General features: G+C 45.7%; 1 long non-coding RNA gene across 1 annotated transcript in view; it reads right to left on the bottom strand.

Annotated features, from left to right (window-relative positions):
• Nucleotides 1–12,879: 12,879 nt before the first annotated feature.
• LOC124229917 (uncharacterized) overlaps nucleotides 12,880–20,255 on the bottom strand; it is a 24,706-nt gene continuing 17,330 nt past the window's right edge. The window contains exons 2-3 of the long non-coding RNA XR_006886020.1: nucleotides 13,536–13,639; nucleotides 12,880–13,336 (exon numbers count right to left, since the gene is read on the bottom strand). This is a non-coding gene — a long non-coding RNA (uncharacterized LOC124229917). The remainder of the gene's footprint in view (nucleotides 13,337–13,535; nucleotides 13,640–20,255) is intronic.

Raw genomic sequence — 20,255 nt, 5'->3', positions numbered from 1 at the left:
CACACAGGCCACTCTTGTTTATATGTTGATGCTCACACAAACACAGCTGCACCACAAGGAGATCTCTAGTGTCATGTCAGAGGGAGACACTTTGAGCTTGAGATGACACAAGGAATGGGCCTTGAGGGGAGCAGGCAGATTCTCCATAAGGGGACAAGACTCTCTGTTGATTTTTCCTTCGGGTCAACTTCCTTCCAATCCACAAGGAGGCCCAGCAAGGAGCTTTTACACCTGGTGGTGGCCGGGCCCAGGCTGCTTCAGAAGTAGAGCTAGGGCGACAACCCTGAAGCCCCTGATATAATCATCTCGAAATCATTAAGGGTTATGACTTGAGACCCATAAGCTTTAAAGTGTCTGCTGGGGTCCCTCCCTCGGGCCGAGCTTACGAGAGCTTTTCCCCTGGAAGGACCGTTCCTTCCTCCTTACTCTGTCGGGGATAATGGAAACGGGAACCCCTGCCTCTGAACTGCCTTCAAGGGAAGATTGTGGAAAGGAATTTTTCTCCCCACCTGCCTCAACTTGATTGGTGACTCTGCCCCAACTCTACATGACATTCCTCCATCTAGGCCAGCACTATGACCACCACCACCAGGGAGCCTCTGGGACTTACCTGGCCAGGTGAGCAACACATTTATCTCACCTGAAACAGGGTATTTAAAAGAATTGTAAAGCTTAAAATAAATAGCAACCAACTAAAAGGAAAATATCTACACATGGAGGAAGCTACAGAGCATAGGGTTGTTATTCTGGAAGAACCAGCCTCTAGCCATACATTGGCTGGGCTGCTGGCACAGCTTCTGGTCCTGAAGAGCCCCTGAGAGACCACATCCCAAAGCCTAGCTTTTAGTCCAGAAAGATAGAGTTTAGGGAAAGAGAAAGGAGTCCAGCCAAGTCCCAGTTTAGACTTTGGAATGGCTTGGAGGAATAAGAGAAATGCAGACTCTTCCGGGAAGGCAGTGAGAAACAAAAGACATCCACTGAGGGTCCCGTCCACAGACATCCAGGCCCTCAATTCCTCTCATCTCACAACAGCTCATCAGTGACTACATTCATTCATTCCACAAACATCTCAAACACCTACTATATGCCAGGGCCCGGGTTAGGCACTGTGGGTTTAGGAATAAAAAAGGTTCAGCTCCTGCCCTTAAGGAGCTCAGAGTCTAAAGGGCAAGGCAGTCATGTCCAGAAAAGGTCTAAGGGAGGATGTGGCAGTTGGGCCCCCAGGAAGCAGACTCTGAGGCAGAGCTGAGCTGCAGGGTGCCCTCGGGATCAACATGTGTGGAAGGTCGGGAGGGAAGCAAGATGGGTGGAGGGAGATGTTGAGCCTCACTGTAGGCCTGATGACGGCCTCAGCGACCCACAGGGAGCTCTGGCGCTAGAAAGGTCCTTCAGAATTAGGCCGAGACACCCTCACACTCTGCACTGATCAATCACTGGGTGTGGGCCCCCAGGAGGGGCATGACTTGGGCAGCTCGGGCAATCCCTGGGGAGCCGGACAGCTGAAGGCCATCTACTGACAGCGCTTCCAGCAGCTGGGGCAACAGTCCTTCGACTAGGGGGATCCGGGTGGCGTAGGGCAGTGCTCACCACATCACCCAGAGTGCTCTGAGAGCAGGGAGGGGAGGAAGGAACTGCCCAGAAGAATCATGAAGACATCACTGAGAAGAGTCTTAGAGGATGAGAAGAGCTTTCGGCAGAAAAAGGGGGCTACGGTGCATGGGGTTACTGTTGCCTGGTGGACTGTGGAGGATATGTTGAGGGGGAGGTACCCCCTCACCCACCACAAAGACCTGACTTCACCCCGTCTGTGTGTGTAGCCTCAGCTTGTTCCATAAACAATAGATGAGCATGACTATGTGATTAACATTACACTATTGTGGTCAAAAAGAAATCAAATCACCATTGCCTGGTGAGCAACTCAATGGGATTTTTAATCAGCACATATTTACTCTATTAACAAACACCAGCACCTGCAGAGCTGGCTGCCGCGCTTCCTCCCCGAGCAGCCCGGCAGAGGCCTGGCAGCCGCAGTGGATGTGGAGGAAGGGCGAGTGCTTGAGACCAGAGAGCACCGGGACCCAGGCCTGACGTTGCTGCTCATTTCCTATGTTGTCTTAGCCCGGTCACTTCACCTCTCTGAGCTTCGGGTCCATCATCTGTACAGCAGAGCCAGCGCCCGCTCCCAGGGCTGTGCAGCTTAACTGAGATGACGGATATGAAACTGCGCTGTACACGGTGGGGCCCTGGTACTGCTTTGCTGCCTTGGATCACTCACAAGGGCTGCAGGAAGTGACCCAGCCTACTTGAAGGCCATCGCTGATCTCTGTGGCTCTGTCATGAAAGACACCATTAAGGCTGGAGTACGCCCGAGGACATCTTTATGTATTCAGTGTGCTCAGACAAAGCGGAGCCGGGTAATGAGCGGAGACCGGCAATCAGTGGCCTTGTTCTATCTCCTCTTCCTGGTCCTGACTGGGGTTAGAGATGGTTGCTTAGTGACAGTGTTAATTCGGCGAGGCCACGAGGCCCAAGTCTCCCCCTTCCCGCCAGGGAAGGCATGCCACCCTGCTAATCAGACCTCTTGTTTTTGAGGATTATTTGCTGCTTTTCCTTTAACAGGGTTTTATTCTGAGGTAAACTGGGGACATTCCTGTGATGGGAACCAACACTGAGATGAAAAAAGAGCTGGGGGGGTGGGAGGGTGGCTTGGAGCTGCAACTTGGGGCTCCTGCCCACTCTTTTCATGGAGCAACTAATTCTGGAACAGAGGCAGGATGACTAAAGAGAAGCTGCACAAGGGGGCCTCTGTTTCAGGCTTGGCAGGGAGAGCATAGGACTCCTTTTTCTCTTTTTAAATCTGAGTTCCAGCCATTGTGCTGCCACTGCACATGTCCTGCTCAGGACAGGAGCTGGAGTCCTTGGAAGCAGGGCTGAGAGACACGAGTCACAGCACCTCAAATCAGCATGGCACCCGCAGTGACCTGTGCATTAGAAATTCGGCCCTGCTCCCATTGAGCTGGCCTCCCAGAGCTGGCTGGTCCCCTGCCCTCTAGGGAGGGGACACACTGTTCATTCCTCAGCTCACATCCGGGATTCCAGTTGCTTCTGCAGGTTGACAGCACCACACAGTGAAGCCATAACAGATTTCCATGATAAGGGTGAGAGGAATGAGGCGTGATGTTTTAAGAAAACACAATTTCAAATGCTTTCCAAGGTGAAAAATAACGAGAGAGGCAGAGCCAGTCAGATCAGGCTGCTCACTTTAAATTCATCTCACAACGCAGTTTACAATTAGAGAACTCTTTTAAAGAGCAACTAACTGAAAAGATCAACTTTCAGTGAACCTCTAAGTACAAAAAACCCACAAGGCATTCACTTGTGCAACAGAACCTGTGTTGAGGATGGAAGCATAAAATGCACACTGGGACATGGTCTGGTAGCCAGCGGGTCCAGGAGTGGTGGCTTCTGCTCCTCCTGTGCAGGGACCGAACTTACACCCATCCCGCTGGGGGCTGTCGAAGAAAATAATCCATATCCAATCTATAAATGAAAATTTGGGTGAGTTTATTCTGAGCTTAAATCTGAGGATTATAACTCGGGGCCTTTCTTCCCGAAGGAAGAAAGGGCACCAAAGAAGTGGGGTGCACAGAGTGGTTATATTGTGTATATATATACCCCCAGAGAGGATGTTTCACATAGGATTGAAATGTCCCTTTTACAATAGTCGCGAGACTGCTCTGTCGGCACAGCTATTGACGGAAACAGCAGGTAGGTCTTCTGTCTCAGTGAACACAGCAGGGTGGCACCTTGGGGCTCCTGCCCACTCTTTTCATGGAGCACAGACCCAAGGGTGTCTGTTGTCTCCAGCTGACAGGTCACAGGTGAGCTGGGTGGTCAAAGGTCAGTGCAGCAATCAGTTCCTAGCCTAAGGAAAAATGCTTATCCCTAAGGAAATGCTAATGTGGGAGGGGGGGTGGGAAGTTGCACCTTTATCTCAAGGGCCTTTGTTCTGGCCATAGGAAATGTCTAAGCAGATATACAGTGTGTGCTCAATAGCCACAGTCAGGCCCTTTTGGAAAAAACAAAGTCAGGCCGAGTTAGGTTTATACCAAATGGCTTCCTCATATGCTCCAATATATCCTATTGCTTGCCATTTTTATTTGTCAGGGCCATCCCTGACGGACAGCAGTCCAATCAGCCATCACCAGCGGAGGTGGAACTGCCCTAAAGTCCACTGCTGCTGCCAGAGCCTTTAAAAAAAAAACAAAGTGCCACAACCTGACGTACAAAATCAAAGAGGAGTCTGTGTCACGGGGTGACCAGCCTTTTCTAGTGTCCTTCTATAGTCCAGAATTCCAAAATGCCTTCTTGAGGAATTCCCTCCTCCCTCTCCTTACAAATCCCAGGGAGAAAAAGCCATGGGATCCACGACCTCTTTGCCCCTCAGGCATTTCTCAGCCGGAAGGAGAGCCCTCTCTGCAAACTGCTAAAGGGACCGGAAATGAGGAACGTGAGGTGCAATTATTAAGTCCTGTAATTTAGACATGTGTCATTCTGAGGCCTGGGGGGTATGTAGGGTCACAGTTGAGCTAGCAAGCCCTGTGAGCACTGAGAATCTGTAACAAGAATAATCCGAGATTGGCGCCCACCCCAACCCCCATCACTGGGGGGCGGGCAGGGAGGGGTGCGTGGGCCTTTCCGACTTTCCCGGTTTTGGAAAGAAATAGATCTTTCTTCAGGTCAAATCAAAGAACAGAGGTTTATTACAAGGAGTGCACAGTAACCCTGGAAAAGGAACCGAATGTTCAGGAAAGGTTCTCAGCCGCTCTTTTTCTGCTCTTCTACCTTCTACCGTCTTCTTTCCCTCTGCTTGTTCTTCTTTTTGCCTCCTGCTGGTGCCTACTTTGAGTTTTACCTCCCAGCCAACCCTCAATCTTGGACGCCCTGACCACGGATGCAGCCTGGTCCCAGCCACATCTGCTCCTGAATGTGTCCCTTTGGGGTTCCCCTTCTGGTGCTAACTCATCCTCTCGATATTTTTAGTTGAAACCCCTGGGTGAGCTCATCGTTCTGAGCTAGGTTTTGTCAGAGATTGCTGGACAGACTATGCATGACCCTAGGTCAACGGCCCATCCCAGGCCGTTTCCTGTGGCTGGATGAGTGCCTTGGGAGAAAGGGAGAGGAAGAGGATCCTGTGTCCCAGACATGGTGAAGGTGGACCCCTCAGCAGAAGTGCCTGAGAAGTGCTTGGTGTTTAACATGGGTGACCCCTTGGCTCTGGCTGACAAAGATAGAGCCAGTTTTTGGCAATCTGTATTGGATAGGCAAGCATCCTGAGAAGTTATTTTATTTTGCGTGAAATCTGTTTCATGTTCAAGAGGATGGACCTGGACACACTGTGAAGTTCTTTCAGCGTTCAGTGAATTGCAGATCTTTGTGAAGGACCAACCTAAGCAACATGCCAGTTTGGGAGGTTACATAAAATTGATAGACTTAGAGTGTCTCACCTCTCGACAGAGAAGTCCTGGTCCTACAAGAAGGAACTCCCTAGCTCTACTTTGAATCCAAGGAATTCCGGAAAACTCAGAAGACCCTCTGGGCCAGGGTCCAGGGCGAGGGACTATCAAAGCCAGGGGTCTGGCTGAAGGATTGTGTCTCCCTGGCTCCCATCATGCTGCTCTGCCAGACAGCTGGGGGCCAATGGAGGGGAGCTGGAGGACCTCTCCACCCCGCCACTCCTCCCACCCACAGATGCCACACTCCCTCATCAGATCACTTCATCCGTTCCTGAAGGAAGGTTTGACTATGACAGCTTGTTCTTTTAGAAAAGTCACGTTTGGGGGCCTTAAGTCGCAGCCTCCCTATAGGAGTTACGCTGTCTCAATCCTCAGCCTGCCCTGGAAAGCGGCTCTTTGTGCTCTGAAAAGCAGAAACGCCTCCTGCGTCCTCCTGTCAACACTCTGCTCTGGATACTGCACTTCTGATGCTCAGAAGGCTTCAGTTCTTGGCACAAAACATGTGTGAGTTTCTCCCCCGCACCAAGAAATGCTCAGACTGGGTGTTTTACCATTTAACCCAGTTCTGACCCTCTCTACCTGCGGACAGCATCAGATCCCACAGTGGATCAAGTGCCAGTCGCAGGTCCAGGTTGTGACCTGTGCTTCTGACCAATAGGCTCTAAATCAGAGGTCACCATGACTCCTTCCTCAGGTTCAATCAATTTGCTAGAGTGGCTCACAGAACTCGGGATAACAGTTTACCTACTATACTGCCAATTTATTATAAAAAGATATAACTCAAGAACAGCCAGAGGGTAGAGGGCAAGGTATGTGGCCAGGGGCACAGAACTCCCATGTTCTCTTCCAGTGCACCACCCTCCCCACACCTCCATGTGTTCACCACCTGGGAGCTCTTCAAACCCCATCCTTTGGGTTTTTATGGAGGCTTCATTCCGTAGGCATGATTGAGTAAATCATTAGTTAGCCATCAATTCACCTTCCAGTCCCTCTCCCCTCCCCAAGGGTGGAAGGCAAGGAAGTAAAAGCTCCAACCCTCTAATGATGTAGCTGTTCTCTTGGCAACCAGCTCTCAACCCAGTGGTTATCTAGGGGCTTTCCAAAAGTCACCCCATTAACGTGAACTCAAATGCAGATATCCCTTTCACATTTATCACTCTGAAGCTATTTCGGGAACTGAGGACAGAAAGTAAATATTCTAACAAAAGATGCCTCCATCACTCCAATCAGTAAGGAAATTACAAGGGATTTGGGAGCTGTGAGCCAGGAATTGTGGAGGAAGACCAAAATATATATATCTTATTATAAACCACAATATCATATGCTCCTGGCAGAAGAGAGAGATCAGTTAACTGGAATGGACCGTTACTGTAGGTGGACTGAGAGTTCCTGATTCCACAGGGACCATCCTGCATGGGGCCGTGGCAGTGGTGTCAGACTCCCGCCAACTTGAGAGATAAATCTGCTGCTGCATGGGGAAGCTGGTTGACCAGAAGTTCCACTTCCTCCAAAGCCAGCTCTTCCTGAAACCGAAGGGCCTTTCATTCAGGGGTGGTTCCTAACTACCTTATCATTCTTTGCTACTATTTTCATTATTTTAAATAATCAGTAGCAACTATTAAACCTAGTTTTCAAAATAATAATTTTCAAAACATTCATAACTACATTAGCTCAAGTGGATCCAACAGCCCTGTGATGTCGCCAGGGTAGGAGTGACTAATGCTGTTTTGCAGATTTGGAAACTGAGGCTCAGACAGAATAGACGGCTTGTCTCTGTAGCGGAGAAAAAAAGGTTTCCTGGACTCTCTTAGGGTCCCTGGCTGGGTCTGAAAATTAAACTGACAAATTAATAAACTGACAGATTAGCAGGAGAAAAGCATACAACTTTATTTGAAGTAAGTTTTGCGTGACACGAGAGCCTTCGTAAGGAAATGAAAACCTGAAGAAACAGTTAAACCTGAGTGTTTTTGATGCTTGGTTTGATGAAGAGCGGACAATCATGGAGAAACATGTTAGGACAGAGGGTGAGGGAAGTAAACAGGGGGAAACTTAGCCGGGCCTGTTTGTCCAGATTCTTCTTGGTGTCCCTTGTTTTGGAGATAACGGTGCTCGTTTTCTCTGGGGTAGGGAGGGCACCTCTTGCATGAGGGTTTTATGATCTGCTTCAGGGGAGCAGGTGAGCGAGAGTCAGAGAGACCTTCCTGCTTCTGCCATTTTCTCAAACTCCTTCAAATATGCCAGGGTATATGATATCAAAAGGTATCAGATCTGGGCTAGTATGTCTGAACCCCGTCATCTTATACCTACTACCTAGCAGAATTAGAATTTGAATCCTGATTTAAGGTCCAGGACTATGCAACTCTGCTCTTCTAGCTGCATTTTGGTTTTTTGTTTGTTTTTTAGAGGAAGAATAGCTCTGAGCTAACATCTGCCCTCAATCCTCCTCTTTTTGCTAAGGAAGACCGGCCCTGAGCTAACATCCGTGCCCATCTTCCTCTACTTTATATGTGGGATGCCTGCCTCAGCAGGGCTTGATAAGCCCAGGATCTGAACCAGCGAAGTCCGGGCTGCCGTAGCACAGCACGTGAAGCACTGCATCACTGGGCCAGCCCCTTCTAGCTCCATTTTACATGGGTCAAATAGCACATTACACAAATTGAAGCCAAGGCAAATCTGATAGTAGTTTTATGAAAATATCGAAGAAAAGATTACTTCTTTTGGCTACTAACCCATCATTAAGTGAGGCTAGGGGGGAAAAATGCACAAAGTAGCTTCTTACCTCCTGTATTCAGGATGTGAGACCTGCTATATAAAGAATTTTTACCACAGTTATCTGTTTAAAGATTTAAGATTAAACTCAAATACCTTCTTGGCAAAATATAGTTTCTTATTTGAAGGAATTTTGAAAAGGCATACTTAAAAGCTTTTCTAAGTTTCTTGAATGGATAGTAGTGTCTCTAATTACATTTTAGTAACTTTCTATATTAGTAAACAAGAACATATGGATTCAATTTTCCTTTAAATGTAATTTTTTAATCAAGAAAAAGATACACAGTTAATTTCATTTTGACATTTTTTCAAGACTCAAGCATTTTAAAACTACCTTAAGACATTCCTTCTGATGAGGTCAAGCTATGCCCATATGCCCACATCATCACTAGCATAAAACAACTTTTAAAACCAATTTTTTTCTTTCCTTGAACAAATATCAAGGTGAATCCATTTATTTGCTTTCCTTTCTTGCTTATTAAAAATCCAAGGGAAAACTTTGATCATCAACCACTGAGCATAAAATTAAGAACAAATGGAACACTAGAAGGGCTAGCATTTCCGGGCTCAAAAGGTCTTTTTGTGGCCTGTCTTCCAGCATCCTCGCATCCGAGTTATTCCCGTCACCTTCTAAGATTAGGCAACTCTGTGAGAAATCTCACATCACTAAGTAAAGGACACAAAACCCATACCAGCTGGATAAACACCACTGCAATCTTCCCATAAAAGAACCTGTATCTTCCTGAAATCTCTGTGAACAAAGAAATAGTTTAGCTGACAGCTCACATGACCCCAGCAAGAGTACCTTGAAAAGTTCATACTAACTTGTCTGTCAACAGCGTCCAAAATCTCTGATATGGAAGCCGTAAATCATTAGGCCTCCCAAATCACAGACACATGATTGTGTCCACCAAGGGTGCCATCGTGGAAAATTCTGACCAGTCTTACAGGGCTTTCTCCCAACGTAGATTGTAAATGCAGAGAGAATCAAAGCGTAAGTGAGGGGCATTGGAAAGAAATCAGAACAGACTTGGGTCAGTGGATTGAGATTCACCTGCTTTCTGTTTATCACTTTTTTAAAAGAGCTTTTTAGTTAAGTGAAACATTCAGAAAGAGTATATATTATTCATGTACAGATTGATGAATTTTTACAAAGAACATAGCTGTGTACACAGAACAAAAAAAACAGAATCTCACCAACACCCCAGAAGACCCACTTCTACTCCCTTCCCCAAAGGGCAATTCCTACCTGATTAGTTTGCCTGTTTCTGGGTTTTATACACGAGGAAGCATATAGTGTGCACCCTTTAGTGTCTGTTTCCTTCGCCCAGCATCATACTTATGACAGTCACCCATGTTGTTGGCCTAGCAGCGGGATGTTCCTTCCAACTGCTGTAATGCATTCCACTGTGGTGAATACGCCCCAGAGTGTTCGCTCTAGTACTGATGGGCCATATGCTGTGGCCCAAAGTATACTGTCTGGTTTGGGAAGTTTTAAAAAACAGTCGCATATTTGAGAGAGACACTCAGGGGATTTTTTATGCCCACAGAGAGAAAGAAAATAGACAGACCATTTCCCCTGCTCAGACCTCTAGCTTTGTTCGGTCCTGCTTTGTCACCTCACCCCCAGACTCAGGAAAAATGGTGAGTTATGCCTATGAGAGCGTCGCCGCTGCAAGGAGAGTGGGCTTTGGAGTCCCAGAAGACCAGGGGGAGTCTCCGGTCTGCAGGGAGTGGACACAGGAAGTTGCACGTATGTGTAAACATCAGAGAAGCCTCTGGTTACTGGAAAGTCCTCTGTAAATATTTCAGAGCAGCTAGGATACCTCACTCAACCCAGGTTACTGTGACCGTAGTCTCTAGCGTCTCAACGTGTGTGGGGATCCGGCCGTTTCCCACCCCCACGACTTCAAGAAAAAGACAGACCATGAGCTGCACATTTGATCCAATGAGGCTTAACCAGGTCCTGGTAGATTTACCTCCTTACTTTTGATATAGCTATGGCGAAAACCTTCTCTAGCATATAACTCATGTATTTCTTTCTTCACAAGAACTCAATTACCCTGCTTAAGATCTCTTTTGGGATTCTAAAATACTAACTGCTCACTAAGTTTCCAAAAACTTGAGGCGAAGCTAGCTTATTTCCAGCCAGCCTCTGTTTATGTGGGTGCAATGATTTAAAATATCCCTAAATACTTTTGAGCGGAAACTCTTGAAATTTTATTCTCTGATCGGCAGTACATAAATTCAAGTGCCTCTGAGATCTAAAGAAAATAAGAGTGCTCATTGGAAGGAGGGAGGCTGGGAAAATACAAGGCAGTGTAGTGTTTAGATTCATTGGTTTGGAAAGACTTAAAATATTTATATCAGTATCAAGAACTTATTTATGTTTCATTTCTTGGCAAGGCTTTGTGTGTGTCCTCAAAGATTTCAAGTATTCTTTCATAAAGAATATGCTGCTGTTTATAAACACAAATGTTTGAGATGACTGCAAACATTTTTTAAAAGAATTAAGGCTTTTAATGATTTTTTTTCTTTTTCCTGACTCTCTTTGCAGCCATCTTTTGCCTTGTTTTTTTCTCTAATTTTGTAAGCATTACAATGATATGAGGTGGTGGCTTATGGAACTCTTCTAAAAGGACAACTGGAAGATAAATTAATGACCTCTTAGGTTGAGCAAGTACCCGTGCCATAGGCCACAAGCATCCCAGTCTCCTGATAAAGTCAACATAGGGGTTTAAAGTACAAAAACTTAACAGAAATATTTAAAATAATTATAAAAATAATCATAGTATTAAAACCAGTTATAAAAAATATAATAATTTTTATTGTAATTATTTTGTGCTGTGTGGATCCTGAAAAAGTAAAAGAAAACAGAACATTCTCCTTCCCGCCCGTGACTCTCAGTTCTTCAAGCTAACATTTTCTGTGCTCGTAACTTTTGTGCCAGTCACTGTGTACTTTAAGGCACTTAAAAAATTCATCTTCACAATGACTCTGAGAGGTAAGTAACAGTATTCCCCCCATTTTGCAGATGGGGAAACTGGGCTTAGGGAAGTTAATGCCTTGCCGACGTTACAAGGTTGTGAGAGGCAGAGCCAGAGCTGGAATCCAGCTTGGGCCTGCAGCCCGACCCTCCACCACTGTTATCTACCACCTCTCTTGTACACACAAGCTGCCCATGAAGGCTGACACCAGCCAAGTTAACCTGAACACAGGCACCACCAGCCCTGGAGAGTCAAAGGCTTAACATGCTAACTCCGAAGGGGCGGACAACTTCCACTGAACTCGTTAGAAATAATGAAATCTAGTCCTCCAACAACTTAGGGGACAATGTCAGTACTGAAACGTGGTCTCGGCAGGTGGCATGAAGAGAATTCCATTTGGAGAATAAGGCCTGTTACGTCCACTGAATGTCTACCCTGCGCTGCTAGGTGGTAGGAAGAGAGAAGTTAACAAAAGGTGGTTCCTACATCAAAACACATCAACAGGTGACTATTGCACCTGTGACACTGGATAAATGGTAGTTTTATCTCTGGAGCGTGCATTTACTATGAACACCTGGTCTTTCTCCTTAGGACTCATAACCCACAATGGACCCCTCTTTGTCTAAACTGCTAAAGTGAATTCTTTCCTACCATATGTGAGGTATTCATGAATAACACCATCAAAGGATGGTAAAAGAATGTAAATATTTTGTTCCTTTAAAGGTCCATTTCCAAGTTTGCTGAGTGAACTGTAGAGTTAATTTCTCCCCCAACATGCATGTACCTCTCTCCTCCCATCTTCCAGTTAGAGCAGCCTTATGCTAAAAGCAAGCTCGAAAATACAGATTTTTCTTTAGGTAGCATCCACATGCTACTCCCAGTTAAACAGAATTCTATAAGGTGAGAGCCAAAGTGGTAGAACTAACCACATAGAACACCTGCTCCATCCCTTCTTTTTCAAATGGAATAACTGAGACTCTGAAGAGCTAAGGGGCTTGCCTATGGTCAAAAAGAAATAAACAACAAATCCAAAACTTAAACTCAGGCCGTGTTTTTTTTCTATAACCTTATAGTTCATCCTACGGTCCCATCCGATGCGAAGTCCAATCCCATGGTCAGAGAGGCCCCTGACGTGAGCTCCGGCCCAACACTTTGCACAGTGCTTGCAGCAAGGCAGATTCTCAGTGAAAGCTGGTTGAGTAAGTACACGTGAGGGAAGCCCAGCTTCTGGTCTACTGCTAGTTACCTCCCCAGCAGCCCTGCCCTGCACTTCCTCTTGCCTTCCTTCCTGGACTCTATTACCCATCAATGCCAATACCACTCTTGCCTGAGCAGCAACAGCAGAGACAGCTTCTCTGGAAATACACACATTCCCTGGGCAGAGAAGTAGACCACTCAGAGCTAGTTAATTAGTGTGTTGACTGGGATGTATTTTGCTAGTTGACCCCTAGCCACGCCACACAGAGGCTGAAGCAAGAATATTTCAGTAGTAGGGGTTGGTGACAAATCCAAGACCTAAAGGGTAGAGAGAAGAAAAAGAGAATTCAATCAAAGCATCCAAGAATGCAAAAGCTGGAGAAAATTGGTGAATTAACTGACTTGCCCAAGGTCACATAGATGTTTGGGACCAGAGCGCAGCTGAACTCTGGCACTGAGATTCCTAGTCTGCAGCTGCACACAGTGCTGCTCCCTCGATAGACCAGAAGCCATAGTGCTTAGTTTAGGAGGTGATTGCAGAGGGGTAAAGGGTGGCGCAGAAACATAAAGGGCAAAGGGCAAAAGAGGATGCGTATCACCAAAGAAAGTGCTTATGGAGGACCTATTCCCTGTGTGTTAGACACTTTCTGTGGACTGAACTGTGTCCCTCCCAGATTAATTTGTTGAAGCCCCAACCCCCAATGTGACTGTATTTGGAGACAGGACCCTTAAGGAGGAAATTAAGCTTAAACGAGCCTTAGAGTGGGACCCTAATCCGGTAGGGCAGATGTCCTCATAAGAAGGTACAACAGGAGCACGTGTGCACAGAGGAAAGACCACGTGGGGACACAGCAAGAAGATGGTCATCTGCAAGCCAAGGAGAGAAGTCTCAGGAGAAACCAAGCCTGCCAGCAGTTGAGCTTGAACTTCCGGCCTCCAGCACAGTGAGAAGATAAACTTCTGTTGTTTAAGCCACCTCGTCTGTGGCATTTTGTCATGGCAGCCCAAGCTGACTGACACAACACCGATAGCCAACGATGAGGGGGCTGCTGCAGACCAATTCTACCTCAGCCTCAGTCTGCGCTGGGCTCGCCTGGGCCCAGGGAGGAGACAGGAGCTGACACACACATTCAGATCGCAACCGGGTATTTTCAGGTTAACAGGTCCATGCTGAAACAAACAAGCAAAAGACATAAATAGGATGAAAGTTGTAGACAGCCATGAACAATTTATCTTTTTTCTGTGGCTTATCTGTTTGTACATACTTGCTTTCTTGGTGGTTTTATAAGAACAAACATTTGCCTTTAGAAAACTCTCTTCTTGAGAACTTTAAGTTCTCAAGAAATCTAAACAATTTGGGGCTTTAGACCGGCGTTGTTTGGAAAATAATAGTTTACATTAGGGAAAGGACAAAGACCATTGAAAATCTGTGGAGGGACGTCAGCAAAAACGGCAGAGTAAGGACCTCTGAAACTGACGTTGACCCCTCTGAAGAGTTCCAAGCCCGCAGACTTCTGTGGCCTCACATTGCTGCAACCCCACAGCCACACGTCAGAAGCCTTTAGGTCATGCAGTTCACCTGGATAGACATGGGGTCTCTGGAATATCTGGGGGACATTCAGGTTGGAGCCTGGTGACCATGTCAGTTCCATGGCCACAGGCCTCATTCTACCCCTGATCAGCAACCTCACAGCTTTGTGCTGTAGGTCCTGTGGGGGACCATGGGAGAGTGCAGATTAATTAGGGCAGACACTTCACAACCTCACAGAGGTGGTACAGGTAATGCAGGAGGGTGCTTATGAGTCCAGTTAAATGGATCATTCTGAAGCAGTTCCCCCAATCTTTTCAGAAGCAGGAGCACGAGAGGCACGAAGCGGTAGCTCCTGGCTGTGTCTGTGCTTGCCCATCCCAGACAGGGAGATTACTGTGAATTCCAGTGACCTAAAAAACAAATGTGGAGCGTCCCTCCCTGCATTCCTGAAGGGAATGTGTAAATACTAATAAAAAGAAGGACAATCAGACAGTCATGGGACAGGACCACTTTGACGGAGATTTTGATCTGGTTTTAAGCAGTCAGGGGGACTAGGAGCAGGAGCTGCTCACCAAAAAACGTTTAGGGGTGTTGGACAACTACCAATTTATGATTCAACGAATAAGAATGACGTGTGCCTGGTCTGGGCCTCCAACAGGTGAGAAATGGTAAGAAGAGAAATAAGGGAGTCAGGAGAGAGACCCCCAAGAGGGGCTGAGTGGCCTGAATGAGTGGCTGGCGCATTTCTGTTCAGACAAGTTGTTTACCACTGAGGGCACCACTCGCTTGGCTCTAAGACTAAACTCAAATAAGGACCTGCGGTATAAATCTCTCCATGGTATGAGAGCCTGTGATCCCCATAAGCATTTCTCTCCGAGATGGGATCCCTTCCTGTATTCATTCACCGATATTTCTTGAGCACCTGCTATTTGCCAGGTGCTATTGCTGCCAGGTCTTCAGTGCCTCCAAATGAAACGGAGGAAGTCCCTGCCCTCACAAAGCTCACATTCTAGTGGGGCGGGGCTGAGGGAGACCGAAAATAAACTTATAAACAAGCAAGTACTATGAAAAGCAATAAAGAAGGTAATAAGAGAGTGAGGGTGTAGGGTGAGAAGAGGCCCTAAGAGAAACCCTCTTGAAGGGCTATTGTACAGAGCCGTCAAGGAAGGCCCCTCTGATAAGCGACATTTGCGCAGGACATGCAGGGTAAAACTCTAGGAAAATTTAGGGGAGGGGGTTCCAGGCAGAAGGGGAGAAGCAAGTGCAAAGTCCCTGGGACAGGAGTGTGGTTGGCACAGTTAAGCAACAGCAAAAAAGCTGTGTGGCTGAGCAAACGAGGGAGAAGGGTAGGAAATGAGACCAGAGATATAGGCAGGGGCTAGATTGAGTGGGGCCTTTAGGCCATGAAAGGACTGGGATGGGAAGCCGTGGGAAGGTTTTAGGGGAGAAGTGACAGTATCTAACTGAGACTTGATAGGGATCACTCTGGCTTGTGTGTGCAAAGTAGGGTGGAAACTAGGGAGGAGATGAGAGTGGCAGATCATTAGCACGTTATTAACATGAGCTTCATCATCCCTACCGGGAAGCCCAGGTCAGGCTGAGTTAATAATGAAGTTCTTGAGTCAGAATTCAAAACAGTAGCATTTCAGTTAATCGGAATGTTTATTCTATGGAATAGTCTTATGACTGTGCTGTCCAGAAGAGTAGCCACTAGCCACACATGGCTATTGAGAACTTGAAATGCAGCTGGTCTGAACTGAGGTGTTCTGTAAGTATAAATTACACTGAGTTTCAAAGACTTGGTACCAAAAAACCCCTCACAAACCAGAATGTGAAATATCTCATTAATAATTTTACACTGATTATATACTGAAATGATAATGTTCTGGAGATATTAGGTTAAGTAAAACACACTCATTTCTTTTTCTCTCCTTAGAATCTTTATTACATATAGCGTGTATGTCACATAAGTTAGTGTTTTATTAGATGTCCCATCATTTTCTAGCAAAAGCCTAAGTTCAGTAAAACAACAAGGGCTTGTATTTCTTGATACATTACAAGGTCCAACACCCTGTTAGTCACACAACATGTGCTTTGTAAACGCTTCAGCTAGTATCGAAAGGAAGGTCGTGAATGCCAGGCTGTTGGCAAGCTGTTCTCAGATTGTCAAGATCCAGTTTGTCTTATGCGATCATTGATAGAGCAACCTATAGACCATTTGCAATAAAAAGAGTAACGTGGCTTCTCTTCTCAAAGGAGTTAATTTGGCAAAGTAACGACAAAGGAACGTCATCTCACTTTTAAGACCACATTTTCCAAATGAAGTCAAAGGCTTTGGTTACAGGTTCTTCTTTTTTCTTCTGCTACGTCTTGTCCCCAAGGCCCGCTGATCGTTCCTTGTGACAGGGTTCAGTCATGAATACCCCCTGCTGTCAGTGATGGATGTAAACAGGACTTGCCTCAGGGCTCCTGGTATCCAGGCATTGGGCCGAAGGTTTATCTCTACAACAGGGAAGAGGCAAGTCCTTCTCAGGACTGGAAAAATACACTCTTAAAATTTGTTCACCTATTTCTTTCCACTTTTTTTTTCCCATATCTTATATTTTACTAGAACGTGACAAAAGTAGATAGGAAAATTCTTTTACTTTTTACATTTTAAGATGTGGTTACTAGAAAATTTTAAATCACATATGTGGCTCACACTTGTGGCTCACATTATATTTCTACTAAATAGCATTGGTATTATAAACTGAACTACACAAAGAAATCCTTTGTTATTTCAAGACTTGCTGAAAACTTCTTTAAAGTGTACTGTCCATTTTCTGGTTTTAGTAAACTATGTCATGCAGGTATAACTAAAGTAATTGAATTTACTTTAATGTGGTGAGCACGTCAGCCATTCTGCATCATCAACGCTTTGTTCTGAACGTTTCTCAGCAGTCCCATTGTTGTGAAGATGGTAAAATGGCTCTTCCATGCTGGCATTGCCCTTGGAGGGCCCTTGGCCTGGGCTCCTCAGCTTCAGAGGTTCAGAACATGAACTTGATAAGTTTCCTGGCTGAGATCTTAGTCACACATTTCTCAAGAGCTGGTACAAGAACAGTGACTTTCCAGGAGGACAGATTTTTCTGGGTCATTCTGTGTGGCCTCTTGCTAATCCATATTTTCATCTTGCAAAGGCATCCACATTATGGATTGGGCCCCAAACCCAGAATTATCAAGATCCAAACCCAGGCAGGGGACTGAAAGCTACAGGGTGGATCCCCTGGACAGGGATCGAGAGGTTCTAAAGGCGGATAGATGTACACAAGTGACCCTATGGTGCAGTAATGGGGTGGGGAGTCCTCAGAGAGATGGCACTAACGTGAACTTACCTCAGGCTGCATTTCTCTCACTCCTCCGGTGACTTTCCAATGTCTCATTTCCCAAGAATGATCAAGCTCTAGAGGAGCAAGTTGAAGTGTTTGAGTTCATTAGAGGTGGCCATACACACTCAAAAGACAACTTACCAATTTATAGGAAGAAACAAATCGTCAGGGATCAGAACGTTTGGGTCAGAGAGTCACTTGCTCTGCTCTCCATGGGAGAGGCTGCTCAGGAGAGCAAATCCATCAGTATTTGGAGGTTTCTTGAAAGGCAAAGGCAGTGAATAGGGGAGGTAGGAGGGTATCCCAACCATTTGGAAAAGAGAAATGGATACACTCTGAAGAGTTAAAGTCTAAAGACAAATCACCAATGGGTCAGAGAAGAGCCATTTGCATTGGTTAGCTTGGAGTGAACACTCAAGAAATACTCAAGAAATACTTCTGGTCTACATGAAGTTCTAATCTAAGAGTTAGTGAGGCAGAATGATCCCCAGGCCAGAGCAAGACTTGACTGAAGTAGGAACATATTTCACGGAGGAATGTGGTAATCACCCATGGAAGCACAGAAAAGGGGGAGTTTCGGAAACAAACTTTAGCTGTGCCCATTTGCACTGTCCCAAGAGATGAGAGTGTGCCCTGATGGAGGTGGACTGGAGGCCCGTGAGGGCATAGGGGTCCCAGCTGTGGAGAAGGAGACAACCAGTTGTCAGAACCTCGGCCTTCCAACATCTGAGTCCTAGAACTGTGTTCCCTGGTTCTGAAGCCAGTGTCACTAAGCTGATAATTTGGCTTCCTGTGCAGCTTTTCAATAGGCGAGACCATGCTAGTGAGCTTGGTTTGATTATCTAGTCTGCCTAAGAGATATATTTCTCCAGCCTGGTAAGTTAATTGGATTTGTGGTTGGAGATAGTGGTCTATTGTGCATTTTTAAGCACAAAGTTCATTCACATAATACAGCACGTAAATGAATTGTGTCTCTGAGTCTAGAAGATTTACTCAAGTGACAAAGTCACTAGGTTCATCTAAGTTCACTAGATTCATTAGTGTATGCCTCCTATTGAGACCCTGCTGTGTGACTGAATTCTACTGCCTTCCAGTATAATCTTCAGCAGTGAACACAAAGAATCACATTTCAATCTGGCTGAGATGACCAACCTGGAACCTGCAAGTCCAATCAGCTGCCCACAGCTCCACACTTTGGACAGCTATGTAGATTATAGGTGTTGACAGAGAAAAGACACAGAACTGCCTTTTTATTTACCCAAAGGCAGCTCTTGAAATCTTCAAACATAAGTCTCTATTGTCAACCTTTTGATGTATAAAAATGTCAAGCCAGGATTGTGCTTTATGCATTCATGCATGCAACAAATATTTATTGAGCATCTGCTGTCTTTCAAGCCCTGTTCTAAGTGCTGGGGACATACATCAGTGACAAAAACACACAGAGATAGCTCTTCTCAAGGAAATCACAGTCTAGGAGGGTGGGTAGGGAAGAGACGATTGTCTCTTAATACATCTCTTAATAGACATAATTTTTAAAAATTATGCAGTATTTTGGAAAGGGGCAGTGTTATTTAAAATTTTTTAAGTGACGATAGAGTAGGGAAGGTGAACCGAGAGCGCTTGATGGACAGATCGCAGAACTAAAAAGTCTCAACTGAATGATGTCTGGTTGATTTCCATTGTGCGCACAGGCCCATGAGCATAAACAGGTGACCTCGCATGTCCTATAGGGCTAATTTGGAAACCTACAGACCAGGGAAGAAAGCTGAAAAGCTAAGCTAAGCATACTAATCACGTTATTTTTAAATCAGGGTGATTTTACTGGGGCCCTCATTGCATTCTCATTAGGAGCTACTTTAGGACCAGTCCCCACACAGCTGCTGCTTGTTGAACTATGGTTTCAGAGTCAGAAGGACTTTGTCTCTGCTGCTGTTTATCAATTTGCATTCCAACCAACCAGCAACTCCTCACGCCCATGGCCCATCTCCCCACCTCCCTTTCTCAAAGGACAAGAAGGGAAAGGTTCCTTTCAGCTGTCCGAGTCCCTTGGCCACCTCCGGTGGCAAGGTCCTTCTTTAAGGAGGTTTGAAGCTCTGCGCTTCCTATTCTTAGGACATCTCAGTCCTCAGCTCTGCGAGATAGAGCTGTGCTCCAGAGTCTTTCCTAACCCAGCTTTTCAAATCTAGGCAAATCGGCACTGGGTAGCATGGTCTGAGGTGTAGGATTCTTCCTCCACCTTTCCCATCTATCTACTGGGGTCTGCCTTTTAGAAGAGCATAATGTGAGTTGACTGGCCTACATTTTCCCTTTTAAGTAGTGAAAGCAATGGCAAAAGACATTTAACAGCTATTAAGTAAAATTAATGTAATGGTATAGTTTGTCCACTCCCCTAAATAGCAGAAATCAGTTCCTTTCAAGGGATTTTAAAACAAAAGCATAACCCTGATATGATGCCCTCCAGCTTAGAGTTTGGTCAAACCAGAACTTAGACCACCTCTCATAAAGGAAAACACCTGTCTAGTCCCTCAAGGTTGGACATTCAGGACATTCCTATCAACATCATCCAACGTTTACCAGGTCAGAGCTCAGCGCTATGCAAAATTAAATATTCCTGATCTCTTCCTTTTTACATCCTACTTGCAAAGACTAAGCAATCAAACAAGGGTTTAATAAATGGGCAAGATGAATAAACACAGGAAAGAAATAAATTAAGGAGGTTGACATTTTAGTAGAAACAGAGTTATTGTCTTCCTTGAAATGTCTTAGGTTCTGGGTCACTTCTGAGCACATCCGGAAACGGATGGGAACAGGCTTTGTGTTCTCAATACCCGACGGAACAGGAGTTCCCTTCCGTACTGTGGTGATGGGAAGGGAGAAGAGTCGGCTC

The sequence above is a fragment of the Equus quagga genome, chromosome 18, assembly GCF_021613505.1.
Source record: "Equus quagga isolate Etosha38 chromosome 18, UCLA_HA_Equagga_1.0, whole genome shotgun sequence".
In the NCBI taxonomy this organism is placed as follows: Eukaryota; Metazoa; Chordata; class Mammalia; order Perissodactyla; family Equidae; genus Equus; species Equus quagga.
This window is presented reverse-complemented; position numbering and strand designations above follow the sequence as displayed.